The 17,010-nt window shown below is 35.1% G+C and overlaps 1 protein-coding gene and 1 pseudogene across 3 annotated transcripts in view; one reads left to right on the top strand and one right to left on the bottom strand.

Moving 5' to 3' along the window:
- The window catches only part of DIAPH2 (diaphanous related formin 2), a 914,916-nt gene that overhangs the window by 526,442 nt on the left and 371,464 nt on the right, over positions 1-17,010 (bottom strand). The window lies entirely within an intron of this gene.
- LOC119064210 (uncharacterized) lies at positions 10,911-11,023 on the top strand (annotated as a pseudogene).

Here is a 17,010-nt window from a genome sequence, read left to right as displayed (position 1 = left end):
CTAACCCACCTGCATCTCTTAAAGCATGGTATTTTGGGGTAGGAGAAGAGGTTTCTGGCATAACCTTGAACTCAGCTGGCAGAGGGTGGCCAGGTGGTTTTCACTGGGTGTCTTTAGGAAACAGGCTTTGAGGCAGAAACCTGCCATGATTTCAAACTGTATAGCCTTTGAATAAAACACTCATTTCCCTTTCCACTGAAGGCTGCCTCCAGAGTTTTTGCCCCTTGTTGTGACTGGTAGGACCCCATTGCTTATTTGGTTACAAATACAGATTTAACATTCCTCAGAACATAACTTGCAAACTGAATTCAGCAGCAAATTGAAAGGATTACACACCACAACCAAGTGAGACTTACCCCAAAACGCATGGGTAGTTAAACATATGAGAACTAATCTATGTGATACACCACTTTAAGAGAACAAATGAAGAAAAAAAAACACACAATCATTTCAACCAATGCATAAAAAGCATTTGATAAAATCTAGCACACGTTTCTGAGAAAAATACACTTTAAACTAGGAATAAAAGGAACCTTTCCCAAGATGATATAGTTCACATATGATAAACTCAGTTAACATCCTACTCAATAGTGATGACTGAAGGCTTATTTACTAAGATAAGGAACAAAGCAAAGATGCATGCTTTAACCACTTCTATTAATCATAGTCTTGGAAGTTCTAATCAGAGCAATTAGGCAAGAAAAAGAAGTAAAAGGCATCCAAACTGAAAAGGAAGAAAAAAATTATCTCTGTTTATAGATGGCATGATTTTATATGTAGGCAACACTAAATAATCCACCAAAACCCCTGTTATTGTTAATAAATCTATTCAGCAAAATCTGAGGATACACAATCAACATACAAAAATCAGTTGCATTTGTATGCACTAACAATGAATAATCTAAAAGGAAATTAAGAAAACAATTCCATGATAACATTTGTTTTTTTTTTTAATTTTTTTTGTTGTTGTTCAAGTACAGTTGTCTCCATTCTCCTCCCCCCCCCCAGGTATCCCCACTTCCCACCCTTGATCCTACCCCCCTTTGGTTTTATCCATGTGTTGTTTATAGATGTTCCCATAAACCCTTCCTTTTTTTCTATGATAACATTTTTTAAAAACACCCACAATGTGATACCATTTCACACCCACTAGGAATGGCCGTTATCAAAAGGGCAGGGGGGATAATAATTGTTGGTGAGTATGTGGAATTATAGGAATCCTCATGTATTGATGGCTACAATGTTAAGTTGCTCAGCCACTACTGAAAACAACTTGGTGGTTTTTCAGAAATTAAACTCAGAATTACCATTTGAGCCCACAATTCTATCCATACTATATAACAAAAACAACTGAAAACATAATCTCAAACAGATACTTGTACACAAATATCCGCAGTATCATTATTCACTACCCAGAAGGTGGAAATAATCCATTTGTCTATCAACATATAAATTAATAAAGTATGGTACATACATAAAAACAAATATTATTAAGTCAACAAATGAAGTTTTGATACATGCTAACTCATCCATGAACCATGAGAGATAGACCCAAAAGGGCAAATATTGTATGAATCCACTTATCCATGGTATCTAGAAGAGATGAATTCTTAAAGACAGTAGAATAGACGTTAATAGTGCCTGGGGGCAGAGGAGAATGGGGAGGTACTGCTAAAGAAGTGTATTGTTTCTGTTTGGGATGATGAAAAAGTCTGAAAATGGTGATGGTTCAACAACAATGTAAATATACTTCATGCCAATTGATTGTACACTTAAACATAAATAAATGGCAAATTTTATGCTATAGATTTTCCACATTACAAAAACTGAGTAAGCAACGTATAACATAAGTGCTGGGGAGAAAAAGTGGTATCATGTTCTACTCTAAGTGGGTTTTTGCTCTTACCATTTATTTTTTCTCTCATCCCACTCAATTTTCCATTTCCATTAACCATTAACCTTTAGACCTATAATGGAATCCATTCTATAACTAATTAGTGTAAAGAGTTAAAATATCATGTCCTCTCACTTTAAAGAAATACTGATATTGATATAACAACATATACCTATAATCAAATAAAAGTAAGAACATTCACTATTTTGCTTTACTAATATCATTATATTTTATAGAAAAAATTGAAGTAAATACCAAGGATTCATTTGGATATATATAAATTATCCAATTGTTTTGTAAAATTTTTTTCTGTAAATGGCATGTTTACTGAGAAATGTTATTAAGAAAAACAACTAATCAGTTTGGCGACTTTCATAATTTTTATTACTGGAAAACTAAATTAGAAAGATGAAGAACATTTTGAAAGTACAAAAATATATCAATTCCAATATTTTAAACTTTCCATCTAAATTTTAAGTGTTTTTTGGTTGTTGTTTTTTAATTGTTCAAGTACAGTTTTCTCCATTTTCCTCCCACCACTTTCCCCCACCCCATCCACCCCCACCTCCCACCCTCAACCTTACCCCCCTTTGGCTTTGTCTGTGTGTCCTTTATACATATTCCTGACAATTCTTCCCCCATTTCCCCCTATTATCTCCTCCCCCCTCCCCTCTGGTCAGTTTTTATTTCGATGTCTGTGGTTATATTTTGCTTGCTTGTTTGTTTTGTTCATTAGGTTCTAACCAATTTTAAGTTTTAACTGTGAATAAAAAGTATTAGAGAATGAATCAAGCTTAAAATAGAATTTTAGGTCACAATGTGAAATATGTTATTTTGTTTCTCTTCCACCTGTAGGTAAACCTGTTAACTCCTCTTCGGGATGTAATCTCCATAGTAGGTGACATCTTTTCTTTCACTGTTCAGCTATATGAAATATTTAACACATTCAGTGGGCTTAGATATATTCTGATTCTGGACACCATTTTATGACTGAGTTACAAGCTTAAGTGCCAGTGCTTAGTAGTTTCTATTTGCAAATAAGGTTAGGAATAAAAGTCATTCTCTCACACATGTAACAGAGAGAATGACTACTTATACCACTTACTGCTTAATGAGTTAGCTACCTCTAATTCCATGTTGCAAGTGGCCATCACAGCCAATGCTTAAATATACCTATTTTTTTACATACATACATACTAAAATTCATAGACAAAGATGTAGTATAAGATGGGACATTGATGTTTTCATGCCCATAAGTATCTGAATAAAAGAGGAAGGAGGTTAAGAGGACAAAGGAGAGACATAGAGCTACTTATCTCCCTCTACAATCCTTCAGCTACAAATTGAAAGTATGTCAAGAGAAGAAAATGAAAAAAATGTAGGTATCCAAGGCACCGTTTGAGACCAACATGAGCAGTCCAAGGTATCCACCAGAAGGGTATTTGTATGGTGGACTAAGGGGCCTCCTGGAAGAGAAATCTCCTAACAAAAAGGCAGCATGTATCAGAGGATCAGGCTGTGTCCATCAAACAAAGCTTACATTTTGGAAAGGATTGGGGTGATTTCTGAGTATAGCATATTTACTTCATGGATGTGTCTCCAGGCCTGGGCTACCCACATAGTCATGTGTCTAGGTGCTGTGGAAAGGAAAGCAATGCGATAAGCACTGCTTGGGTACAATCTAATCAAGCATGTTTATAAAGGAGAAAGGGGTAGAAACATGTTTCTACACTTTGCCATAGAACAGTCCATACCCTTGGCAGACAGAGGGATTCAGTACACGCCAGCTGTGCCCAATGGCGATCTCCTCCCCTGTCCCCGCACTTGTTTCTTGGAGAGAGTTCAAAACAGAAAATGAGGAAAATCATCCCACATCTACTACAAGGAACCCAACACAAATGGTGGGATGTGTAAATTATTACCTAAAACACCTAGAAACATCTAATTTAGGGATTTAAAAAAGAGATAAATTTCTTTAAGAGCAAGAAAAACAGCTTTCAATTTTAGTTACCTTCTTGATAACTACCATTGTATATATACATATATTCTCTAAATAATTTGCAAAGATGAGTTCAGACACCCTCTACACTGCAAGGGAAAAGCTGTTCATAATAGCAGAAGCTAGAACTGGTAATTTTCGAAATACAACTTAGATTCTAACGAACTGGGATCTGATAGACAAATATGGCCTTTCATTTCTCCCTCCCACTACTCTTGATAACTACTGAGCGGTTTGTTTCAAATCTATCAAGATCTGTGTTTTAACCATCAATTCTGGGTCAGTATGAAAGTTTCATCCTTGAAAATGTCAATGAACTGAAATTCACACAAAACAACAAAGAGGAAAGCAATAACTATGTTACCAAATGAGCACATTTTTCTTCATCTTTTATGCATCACAGATCCATTTTCTGAACATTGTCTGTCCTATCTAAAGGCATCTCTCCTAACAGATCATGGGGTTTTAACTACTTTTTACATTTCTGCAATTACTCTATAATACTTCCAAAAGTTTATTTCCTTTAAATGTTAATTGCACCGTTAAAGGTTAGTTAAGTTAAAGTATTGAACCATAATGCCCTTTCCTTCTTGCCAAAACATAACCTTTACTTTTTGTGTTATATCTCATTAAGTCATTTGCGAAGCAGGAGAGCAGTTAAATTTACTGTGATCATTCCCTACATATATGGATAGGCGTCAATATTTCTTCTAAAATTTTATTATTTATTATTTTCATTTTTAATTACTTCTTTACGATGTGTTTTATTTTCTTTTTTAATATTTATTTATTTATTTATCTTTAGAAGGGAAGGCAAGGAGAGAGGGAGAGAAACATCAATGTATGGTTGCCTCTCATGTGTCCCCTGCTGGGAACTGGCCTGCAGGGAACTGGCTTGCAACCCAGGCATGTGCCCTGACTGGGAATTGAACCGCGATCCTCTGATTCACAGGCCTGCGCTCAATCCACTGAGCTACACCAGCCAGGGCTATTTTATTTTTTATTTAATCTTTCTTGTAGTTTTCCACTACCATTTAGTCCCCTTTACCCCCAATCCTCTGAAATCACCACACTGCAGTCCATGTCCATAAGTCCTTTTTCCTTTTTTCTCCATCCCTCCAGCCCTAACCTCCCCCTACCCTATTTACCCTTTTTAAAATACATGATAGCATATACACAAAATTATATATAATATATATGCATATAACGATATGCTTTTATTTTTAATACTCACCTGAGGGTATGTTTTCACTGATTTTAAACAGAGACGAAGGGAGAGAGGAACATTGATGTGAGAGAGAGACATCAATTGGGTCCCTCCTGTATGTGCCCTGACTGGGGATTGAACCTGCAACCTTTTGGTGTATGGGATGATGCTCTAACCACCTTAAACACCTGGCCGTGACTAAAACAGGATGATTTTTAGTTATGTTGACTTTTTTTCTGAAAATGCAGACACAAAATGTTTCCCCAAAGTCTTGGCTAAATCTCTGTGATCTTAACACAAACCTCCCCCATGTCACTTGGTCAAAAACTCAAACCCTTAACTATTATATGGTCTTCAACACTTTTAAGGCATATTTCTTAAGTGTGTGTACTTAATGTTCCAATATCACATTCACGTGTTCCTGTTCTTTGCTTTGAGTTAAATGAAAAAAAAATGATGCTACATCTAGTTCTATACTTATTTTGTGTTTCATCCATCCACTCAGCTAATATATACTGGCTGCGAACTATGTGATCATCACCATGTTAAGCACTAGATTATAGGTACAAAGGGCCTCACAAAGATTATAGGTACAAAGGGCCATGCATATACTTGCTTATAACATGGAAACCATAATCAACATGTGACTGACAGTAATTTGAGTTGTGGTTTATCCAAAATGCATTTCTTGTCAGGTGGTCATGCTATAATTCTCTCCTTTTGGTTTGAAATTCCTACCATTTTTGTAATTCCTAAAATAGACTCCCTGAGCTCAGTAGAGTATGTTAAAATGCTGCTTAGCTGGACAAAAATTCAGGGGGAGATTTTCTAGCCCTCTTCAGGGAGCCAGTCTTTTAAAAAAATGTTATTTGACAAAAGGACATACAAGCATTGAAAACATGATGAGAAAATTTGACCTTGGAATATAAGCACCATATGTTACAAAGAAGCAGCCTTGAGAAAACTTTCCTATTTAATCTTCGACTTGGCTGAGGAAGGAAAACTTTTCCAAAAGAAATTACACTAAATTCTGAGACTTAGTATTAACTAACTCAGTTCCCTAGAAGGTTCATTGACTCTTCCAGGATCAGTATCATCTCAGTGCCAATAATGCCAAGTGAACAGCTCCAGCCCTCACTACTCTTACCAATCTTCAACTGCCATGTTGCTATAAGAAAGTCCCACCCAGGTGCCCCATCATTTACTCAAATTAACAAATCTAAAGAAGAATCCATCCTCACTCTGACCCATCCTTTTATCAGCTTCTCAGAATGGCTCCATTCTTTCTTTTTTTTTTTTTTTTTTTTAAATTCTTTCAATAAGACTGGAATCCTATCCATCTTCTAAGCTTTTAAATTGGCAATGATCACTCAGTCACAAGTTCTGATGGATCCTTTCAGCAAAATCTCTTTTGGGTTTAACCCTTCATTGTCATTCCATAGCCAAAAATCTGAGCTATGGAAATCACATGGTATTAAAACATTTCTTAGCTTAAATTCAATTAAATTATCCACAGAGTCCTAGTTCTGCACTAGACTAATGGAATTCACAGACATATTTGCAATTTTTTTAATTATAAAAGGAAGAAAAATGTGACTAGTTTGTGCATAAAAATTTTGACTCCCATTAAAGTCATGATTTTATTTGCAGAACAAATGTATTGTCTAGTAAAATAATTTATATGATTTATACTTAATCTAAAAATAATTACTGAAAGTATTCCTTTGATGCTAATTTAGTTTCTTTTTTGTCCTACTTTACGCTCAAAAATAAATATCAGAAATTGTATTAAAACTTAAAGGTGATTTTAAGAATTAAAAAATATGAGCCCTGGCTGGTGTAGCTCAGTGGATTGAGCACGGGCCTGCGAACCAGACAATCGCGGTTCGATTCCCAGTCAGGGCACATGCCTGGGTTGCAGACCAGTTCCCTGCAGGCCAATTCCCAGCAGGGGACACATGAAAGGCAACCATACATTGATGTTTTTCTCCCTCTCTCCTTCCCTTCCCCTCTAAAAGATAAATAAATAAAATCTTTAAAAAAATAATTAAAAGATATATAGTACAGAATGAATAACTCACTAGGAACATTGAATAGCATATTGTATGTGTATGTCCATGTCGAAATATAATATATTCTTCCTAAGTGTAAGTAGTATCCATTTTATTAATATTCTTTTATAAATTATATATTGTTTATGTATTTAAATTATCATATTTCAAATAAAACATAAATATATTTTTATTACAAGAGGCCAAACTGATTTCTTACATATAGGTATACAATATCCTGTTTATGCTACACTCAACTGTCTTTCAAACTGCCACAAACAAATGCAAAGATGCATTACTATAAAGTATTATATACAGATGTTTCCAAAGCTGAATCCTAACTTGACAGTCAAGACATTTATCTAGGGTAACTACAGAGTTTGAAGAGCGTAACTAACTTTATGTGGACTGCCCCAAAAGAAAATCTGAAAATTTCACCCAAGTATAGAGGAGTGTATGCTAATAGTATACCCAATCATTTCCACTTTAAGAAGTCAATGTTTCTGTTCCATAAGTTTTGTTTTGGTATATGAAATGATACAATTCCATGCAGGCTATGAAAACTAGCGTACTAACAGAAGGTCCATGTAATTAAAAGAAATGTGCTACATCAGATGTAGCTTCAACCACACTGCAGATTCAAAGGCAGAGACACTTCCCGATCTAGAAAAACAATCCACACACAAACACATACATTGGCTTTGATTTCTGAGATCATTATAGTACCAATAAATCATTTCAATTAGTTCAAATGGTTTATACTAGAAACTGTCATACATGATGGACTATCATTAAGTAAGTATTCTTTGTTTTTGGTAATCAAAAACAAACATAAATTATACAGTTACCCTGTACATTAAAGAACCAGAAAGTCAATATGAAATTTTCATAACACGCTGGACATTTTGACACATCATGCATCCATGTCAAGCTGACAACATGTTTGTAAACTAAGCAGCAACAAAACTTAGCATCTGTGAATATCAAAATGGGCTGATGTGAACATGGTGGCAGACTAGCAGTGTCAAACAGGTTTCTCCCAACTTCCCAATGAGTCATTGAGAGATACTTTAGAAAAGACTTATTTTTCTAGATGAGTAGATACCCTAGTCAATTTACAGAGCACATAAAACTCTTTCAACATACCTTTACATGAAAAGCTAGCTGTCAAAAAATTAAGGAAAACTCCCATCATTTCCCCTGTTCCCTCAAGTGAAAAAAAGATAACACTAGTCTACAGATATAACTAAATGCTGAAGGCCAAGACTGTCCTAGGAACATCTACCAATTTCTACCTCTACTGGTCTAGACTTTATAGCATTAATGGGTCTCAAACATAAGATGGTACATAAAGCATAGACTTTTCATCAGATGAGAGGACAAATTTAGTTCATTATATAAATCTCAACCCCCCCCAAAAATAATATCCTCAGTTAATGTCTTACCCTAAAGAAAAACCAAAGCCTACCGACAGAGAAAATCAGTACTGAATCTTGCATCCTTTTGCCTTGACTCTGGGATTGAGAGTAAGGCGTGGCTTCTCCTCTGAAATCCTGTAACTGCAAGACAGCCTCTATATGGGTTTTTGGCCAGAATTTAAACTACCCAGTTGTAAAAAATCATACTGACACTTTAAAGTGATTATTCTTTGGTAGTGTTCCCAGGTACCTGGCAGGAATTCATAAGAATTTCTAAGAAGGAAAGTACCTTTAAACTTCAGTTTTAAAGTATTTTCACAGGTAAATATTGAGTAATCACTAGTTTACAATAAAAAATACAGATAACACAGGAAGAAGCAAACAGTAGTAAGATTCGGCAAAAACAAAAAACAGAATTAGGCCTGTAAAGACATAAGATATATGCCCTGGCTGGTGTGGCTCAGTGCATCAGCACCGGCCTGTGAAGCAAAGATTTGCCAGTTTGACTGATTCCAGTCAGGGCACATGCCTGGGTTGCAGGCTGGATCCCCGGTGGGGTTTGCATAAGAGGTAACCACACGTTGATGTTTCTCTCCCTCTTTCTTCCCGGGATTAATACTGATTTCTTGTGTTGGGCTAGTCAGGGCCATTTTTCAGCTGGTCATCATCAGCTAGATAATGACGCCTCATATTTGCAATGTCTAGACACATTCTTCAGTTTACTTTTCCTCCACAAGCTCGGTAATACTCTCCAAGGCTTAAACTCATCTATTTCAGACTATTTTTTAAAAGGAAAAATAATTGCTGTCTTTTTGTGGACCCTGTCCGAATATCCTGTAAAGAACTGTCAATTGAGTTTAAAAAGAATGAGGCAAAAGACAATCAAATGATCCTGGACAAATCTTAGGCTTACATATGCATTTACACCATAAATTAAGAGGAGTTAATCAAACAAAAATTGAATAAATCCTATAATAAATCATGTATTTTTTTGGAAATATTTTCCCCTCGAAGCAGTATTCAAATTATCTATTAAAATAGCCCACAAAGTACATTTGGCCTGGGGCATTGAGTTTCAAACAGATACAAAGCCACAACAGTCTTCCCTGCAATCCTCAAAAACTGATTGTTTTTCTAATTAGTGACATGTGGTAATGTTTACTTATAAACATTCATTGAGAAAGTTTTACCACTACTCTACCATCAAATAAAAGCAATGAATTAGATTATATGTAGACAGGATCTGGAATATACAGCAATATCAACTTCCACAAAAATGAAATGAGTATTCATTATCATATAGAAGGCAGTATATCAGTATTGGGTGACCAAATACATTTGTTACCCCATGACTTCGTTTTGGCTGGTTAGGTGGGGTGTATCACTTTGGGGAAGCTGGGCTTCATTTCAGATGCAGTCCCACTCTAACCAGTCACTCCTATGTGGCTAATGATTCCATCATCAACTAATTATGCATCCTCTCAAGGCTGGCCCTTTTCATGACATTTGACCTGTTTGTCTTTCTGAGGAAACCTGGGCATAAGAGCATAGGAAGGGAGTCCTTATGTTGAGGATATAAGGGAGATATCTGGTAAACATTCTCAAACTCCTGATCAAATAAGCTGAACCCTTCTTTGTGGTATGTCCCCTGTTTAATGGGGAAGCAGCCTCCACCTTACACACATCCTGTGGAGCACCTGCTGTCTTTACAGGAGTTCAGATAACCTTCGTGGATTTACATCAACCAATAACAAAAGCTTCCCTATGTTTGATGCTTTTCATCAGTCACAGAAATTCTCTTCATCTAGAAGTAGCCACAATTTTGTTTTAGAATTATATACAATATAAAACTTACATAAACTAGATCTACTGGCTGCCCCTTGGACTCTAATGTGCTGAAAAAAACTGCTTGCATGAATCTTGGCTAATGGAGACCAATAATCCTATGCCTGAAGCCCAGTCTCCAAAACAGGTAGTTGAGGCCCAGGTAAATGGAGCACTTTTCACCTCTCAATGCTAAAGAACTTTCAGATCACAGTAATCTATGACAGAAATGTTTAGGACTGGCAAAATTGCCTACCACTAATCATGACTCCGTATAAGTGTTACACTGGTGCTATGTGGAGTCATCGTGCTTATTTTCATAAAGCTCTTTAGTTCAATAAAGGACATTTGGGTGACCTCTCAGAGATCCTTGAGAGAGAACACAGAAGTAAACAGTCAAGAAGGAGAAATCCATAAACCTGACACTAAGCTTAGCATGGACCGCTCACCCTCTCAAAGCAGCCCTACAGAAAGGATCAATCCAACAATTTCACAATGTGTAATTTAAAATAGCACCATCACTTCTCGGCCTTTTGGCTAAGATCAAGTGTAGTATCTGTTCTTATCAGTTTAAAATAGCACCAAATCGCATGATATGATCATATATTTCATACAGCTGAAACACTGTATCCTGTATCTGAGTGGTTCTACACAAACTAAAAAAAAAAAAAAAATGACAAGAACAGGGAATGCTTATATACAGATCAAAATATCAGTCACAGATGTACAGAATATTTTCAAAAACTATTCCAAAAACCTATGAACGGCATAGTACATATGAACAGATGCAGAACACAGAGAATTATCAGGATGGTATAGAAAGTAGGGTGTATTTTTAGTTCTATTTCAGGGTGTTATACAAAGTAATCAGTTTTATGTTTAGAAAGAAATGAAGGACATCTAAGGGATGGAAGGACATGTGCAAAGGCCTGGAGAAAACCAAAGGCAAGTCAGGTACAGATTATTCAAAATCAAAACTGGGAGAAATTCACCAAACGTTTGACATTAACTAGAGATCCTCTACAGTATTTGAAATAAGCCAGTCAGAGAAAGACAAATACTATATGATTTCACTCATATGTGGAATCTAACAAATAAACTGAACTAACATGCAAAACAGAGACAGACTCATAGATGGAGAACACATGACGGTTAGTAGGGGCGATGTTAGGGGGTGGAAGAAATGAGCAAAATAAGAAAGAGGACTTATGGACACGGACAACAGTGTGGTTATTGCTGGGGGCAGAGGGTATAAGGGGACTCAACGGTAATGGAACAATATAATAAAGAATATATATTAAAATAAACAAAACAAACTGAAAACAAGAAATAGAAATAAAAAACATGGCAATCACTGCTATTGCTCCTTTAAAGAAGAAAATAAATTAATGGAGGATAAAGAAAACCTAGTTGAATCTAGTGAGGTGACTGGATTGGAGGCAGTCTGGAGATGAAAAGATCAGCTAGCAAACAATAGTTCAAAAGTAGTGAACAGTAAAGAACAGTAGTACAAGTACTGAAGTGATGAGAGATTCAGTCTAGTCCTGAGTGAATGGAAGGTTAAGAGTGGATAAATGTTCAGTCAAAAGATCAGTAAGAATGCATGATGAACCAGATGAGTCTCAGACAGGGTCAAAGAAGAGAGAAGGAATGAAAAGAACTTTAGGATATAAGGAAGGTATATCTTTATTTAGGGGAAGAAACAAGCATATGAGCTCTGTTTGGGACACTTTTTCAAGTGATGGTTGAATGTTCAAGTGGAGAGTTAATTTAAATTTTACTAAACAACTAGAGAAGGTGAGAGGTTAGGGCTACGTAGATCTCCAAGGGACTCATCAATATTTGCGTTCTATTTGCTTAGCATTTTATAGTTTGCAGGTGATTTCTAAAATGCTCATATTTAATTTTTATTAACAGCAAGTACACCTCCCCCCAGTTTAACAGGCAAGAAATTTAACACTAAGATAAGTGACTTCCTGAGACTGCACCGGGTATAAGAAAGTAAAACTCAAACACAATGCTTTTATCCCCCCTACACTGACAGCAGAATTTTAAGAATAAATCACTGAAGAGTAAAAACTCCAAAGAGATAGTGTAGCAATTAGTCATAACCACTCAAGGAAGAAAAGCAGACACCTTATTTGCTTTTCCTGAGAAGCAATTAATTGTTCAAATCTACTCAGCTATGCACTTCTTAAAATATTATAAAATGAAGGCCAAAATATATCCTCTTATTTTTCTGACAAAGCTGAAAGACTTGATTTCATTAATAATAAGGGCCAATCACCCTCCATCCTTCATATTGGATAAAATAAATGATGATCATATTAGTATTTGAACTACACTTTCATTTTGCTAAAATGCTGTTTATTAATGCACAAATAGAATCCAATGCTCCTTACATTGCATTAAGTAAAAGTAAGTCTATTTCTTGGCACCTAATTATATATTTCACAACATAAATAGTAATGAATGTCAACGAAGGCATTTATAATGTCTTCTCACATTGGAAGAAGATACTTTAAAAGGATAATTTAATTTCTACTCTTAACTTCTGATGATGGACATTTCACAAACTATTTAATTAGTAAACATTTTGTGGCCACTTTTTGTTCCTGCCCAACAGGAAACTCCAAAACCTATCCACCCATCTGCACACTACAGGAAGGAAAAATACAGGTCAAACAATAGGGGCAAAAAATAAATTGACGAACTGGGCTTGATATGAACCGATTTGTGATCCCACATTGGCTGTGTGATATAATCCTTTTTAAGCCTCAGTTTCTCCTTCCACAAAATAAAGGAAATGAGTAAGATAAATATAAATTTCATTTTAGCCTTAACTTTTGGTGGTCTCTAATTGCATAAGCGGGACACAGGGACAAAATTCAATTTGAGTACAAATAAGCAGTTTGGAAAAGAATGGTCACACCTTAGTGAGTACCTCATAGAAGACATGTCTTCACAATTGGAAGAGAAGGAGAGACCTTTTTAACTATTGCACCAGGAATCATATCTGCTTTCATCCATATGCTTTCTCCATTCCTAAGAGGTCATCTTGCTTGTAATCCTTCATGCAAAGCCAGACCTCTGCAGGTTTCACCCATCTCACAAGTGTCCCCATACCTTGCTGTCACAGAGCAGTCCCACCTTTTTTTCTGACCAATGAAAACAGTTCTGCAGCCACATTTCACATTGTTATCTAAGCTTATTAGTCCCTAAGTATTGATTATATGTTGTGATTCTTTATTAGAACAAATATGGAATGTAGATATTATACCATAACTAATTATTCAGAATGGATCACACCATTTCTAATTAACTCTTTAATAGGAAAAATTCTTCTACCACCAAACCTTTAGACAAAGTCATGTTCCCAATTCCCAGTACTTTGGTTTGTACAAAATACTGTTTACTAATACTCAAACAAATATCAATTTTATTCATAATAGATGTTAATAATTTTGTAAATCTAAGATTTCATATATGTTGTCATAGATACTAAATGATCTAAATACATGATCTATGTGACTCTAAATGATCTCTGTGACTCTAAATATTACCCAGTATACTAAAGTAAAACAATCCTAAAGAGACAAAATGCAAATATAAAAATGCCAGGTACTTATCTAAAACATTTTCAGATCATTTGCTCTAAGGACTTCAAATTATGATAGCCTCATCTCATGCTTAGTAATAGTACAAATGCTGAAAGCTAAATCTTAAAAACACTAAAAAGAAGACACAAGTAACATAAAATATACATTCAACAACACATTAAAAATTGCAGAAAACAATTGATAGATAACATTCTGTTTCACTTATTCAAGTGAAATATTAAAAACCTACAAATGAGCGTGGCCATGTTCCAATAAAAGTTTATTTACTTATGGACAAAAAAACAACCTATGAAATACTTTAGAAGTATTAAAAAGTTGTGGTAACATTAAGGAGACTTCATTCTCACCTATCAAAGTCCCTAAAAGTCAGCGCCACTGACTGTATCTATTAGAATGCTGTTAGAATTCTATATCTACCAGAATTCTGTTAGTATATATGTCCACTGAAAAGACTATACATTTCCCTTTAGCAAGTAAATAAGCAGAAATACAAAATAAGGGATGAAATACAAAGTACCAAAGAGGCAAAAGTGAGGTTTCTGAATTATCCTCTCAAAAACAGTAGACTATTCTTAGGCTCTTCTACTATTCTTTGTCCCTATTTGATATCTTTATTTTTGGAGTTCCAGACAGTATAGAAAAAGTAAGAAGTCCCAGAAGAACTATCACCTGCTGATAATGCTTCCATCAGTATAGAAAACTGAGGGCTGACTAGTTAACTAAAAGTTTCAAAGAAAATGTTTGAAAAATACCAAACCTAAGTGAACTGATCCCACTCGGTCCAACCAAAACACATTTGTTTTGTACCCGCCATGTGACCAACACTGTGCTAGAGGGAATTTCACATGTTATTTAATCTCTACAAAAAAAACCTCATCAGCTATGTAGACAATAAATTCAATGGGCCTGTAGAGGTTAGATGACTTTCTCAAGTTCACAAGGTTGGTAAGTGGTAGAGTTGGAAGTCAAACCCAGCTTTCTGAGTCCAAACTGAAAGATATCAGTATACTATTTGACCTATCTAAGTGGCATATTAAAATAATAAACACAAGGCTTACAAAATGATATAAAGTGAATTGTTCAACACTAATAAGTTGATAATGTAAAACCAAAAAAACACCTACAATGTGATAAGGAAAAAAGTCAATTCACACTAATATGACTTCCTGTATTCACAACTGAAAAATAAGTATGGTCTATCCTTTCAATAATGCTTGACTAGGGGTATTTGCAATTTAAACTTACATAATTTATGTTTCTGGGAAAGAGATTTTTTAAGCAGATGGAATCAAGTTTTGTTTTCTTTTTCCCTAGATTAATCAAATGTCCAAAACATCTGTCATGAAGTTTCTAACTCAGAAAATAAAAGCAAATGATTGGAACCTTATTGAATTGTGAAAAATTAGTACTTATATACTTTATGGTTAACAAATAAAAGTAATTCTTAAGTCAGTGATTCTCAACGAGGGACACTTTTGCCTGCTAGGGGATATTTATCAATGTCTGAAGGCATTTTCCTTGTGGGACAGGCCCAGGATACTCCTAAACATCCTACAATGAACAGGACAGCACTCCCCAAAAAAAGAATTATTGGGCCCAAAATGCCAATACTCTCAAAGGCGAGGAACCCTGCCTTAAGCATATGCTTTCAGTACTTGAAAAAAAAGTTAAAACTTATACATTGTGTAATACTTAAGACATACAAAACTGTATACATAAAACAATGACTCTATATGCCCATTTCTAAGCTTATTAATAAAAAGCATTCAATCTCTCTTGTGTATTCCTTCCTGACTAGTTAAAATATCCATCATGTTATATCAATATACTGTGTTAAAGGATGCCATAGCATGTTAACTATAGTATTTTGTTAAATTATATTATAAGTATCATATGACTTTAATAGATTTGATGACTAGGTAAATTTCTATAAGAGTTTTACACAGGAGATGGAAAATTAGGGTAGAAGCTTTGCAGAAACCATATGGTAAGTCAATACTTATTCCTTATATCTAGAAAGGAATGTTTTGAGTACTTTATCCCCTGACTACACATCACAAAGGAAGTGGTTTTGTACTTTAATAGATTACAAAGGACTTACTTATTAAATATATGAATAGCTAATGATCTTCGGATTCAAAGCAAATCTATATAATACAAAACAAGTTTAGGAAAACACAGTGTCGTTGTTCTCCATGTTAGTTTGTTTCACTGAGGGCATTAGAGGTAGACACTCTGCCCCCCCATTTCCCTTGAGCTCAGGGACTTCTGCATTTTGTCCTAAGGTAGCCACACAGCTGCAAGTTAGAGTAGAACTTTGGGTCTAACCTTACTTCTCATTTCTTAGTTCAGGGTTCAGGAAGTCTGTGTGAGGAAAGTGAGGGCACTTTCAAAGTTCTATAATCACAAAGGAATCCCTGGTGTACCGCAAACATCACCTCACTTCAATAGACTCAAGGAATCTATACAGTGTGAAAGAACCAGAATTTTAATGAAGTACTATCACAGCTTAAAGTCTATAAGGCAGTATAAAGTATGGTCTTTGAGGCCATATGTTGTTCAACTACTAATAAGATCTATGTTTTCAAAGTATAAATAAAGGTTTTGCATTTCTAAAATGTTTCATAATCTAATTAGTACAAGAAAAAATTCATCGTTTAAAGCTACCATTTCTGTCTTTGTTAAACAAGTGGTATCATACATGGACAATATCACAACCGGTGATGGTGATGAATAAAATACCAGTATTAATCAACAAAAGGCTTAGAGGGGACAAAAAAAAGTTATCACATTTGTGTGAAATAGGTCTAATATAAACAATAGACAGAAAGTAGCAAACAAGGGTTAAAGAAGGCTTCATTGAGGAAAGGTAACAAAAAATAAAATCAACTAACCAGTTAGAAGCAAAAGATGAAAAAGAACAGCAGCACATGGATGAAAGTAATTTTAGATTGCAATAAGCATGCCATAAAATAATTATTAATTCCACCATGATGA

This window comes from Artibeus jamaicensis, unplaced genomic scaffold, assembly GCF_021234435.1.
Source record: "Artibeus jamaicensis isolate MK-2021 breed Jamaican fruit bat unplaced genomic scaffold, CSHL_Jam_final scaffold_461, whole genome shotgun sequence".
NCBI lineage: Eukaryota > Metazoa > Chordata > Mammalia > Chiroptera > Phyllostomidae > Artibeus > Artibeus jamaicensis.
The sequence above is the reverse complement of the archived record's forward strand: the minus strand, read 5'-3'. Positions and strand labels throughout refer to the sequence as shown.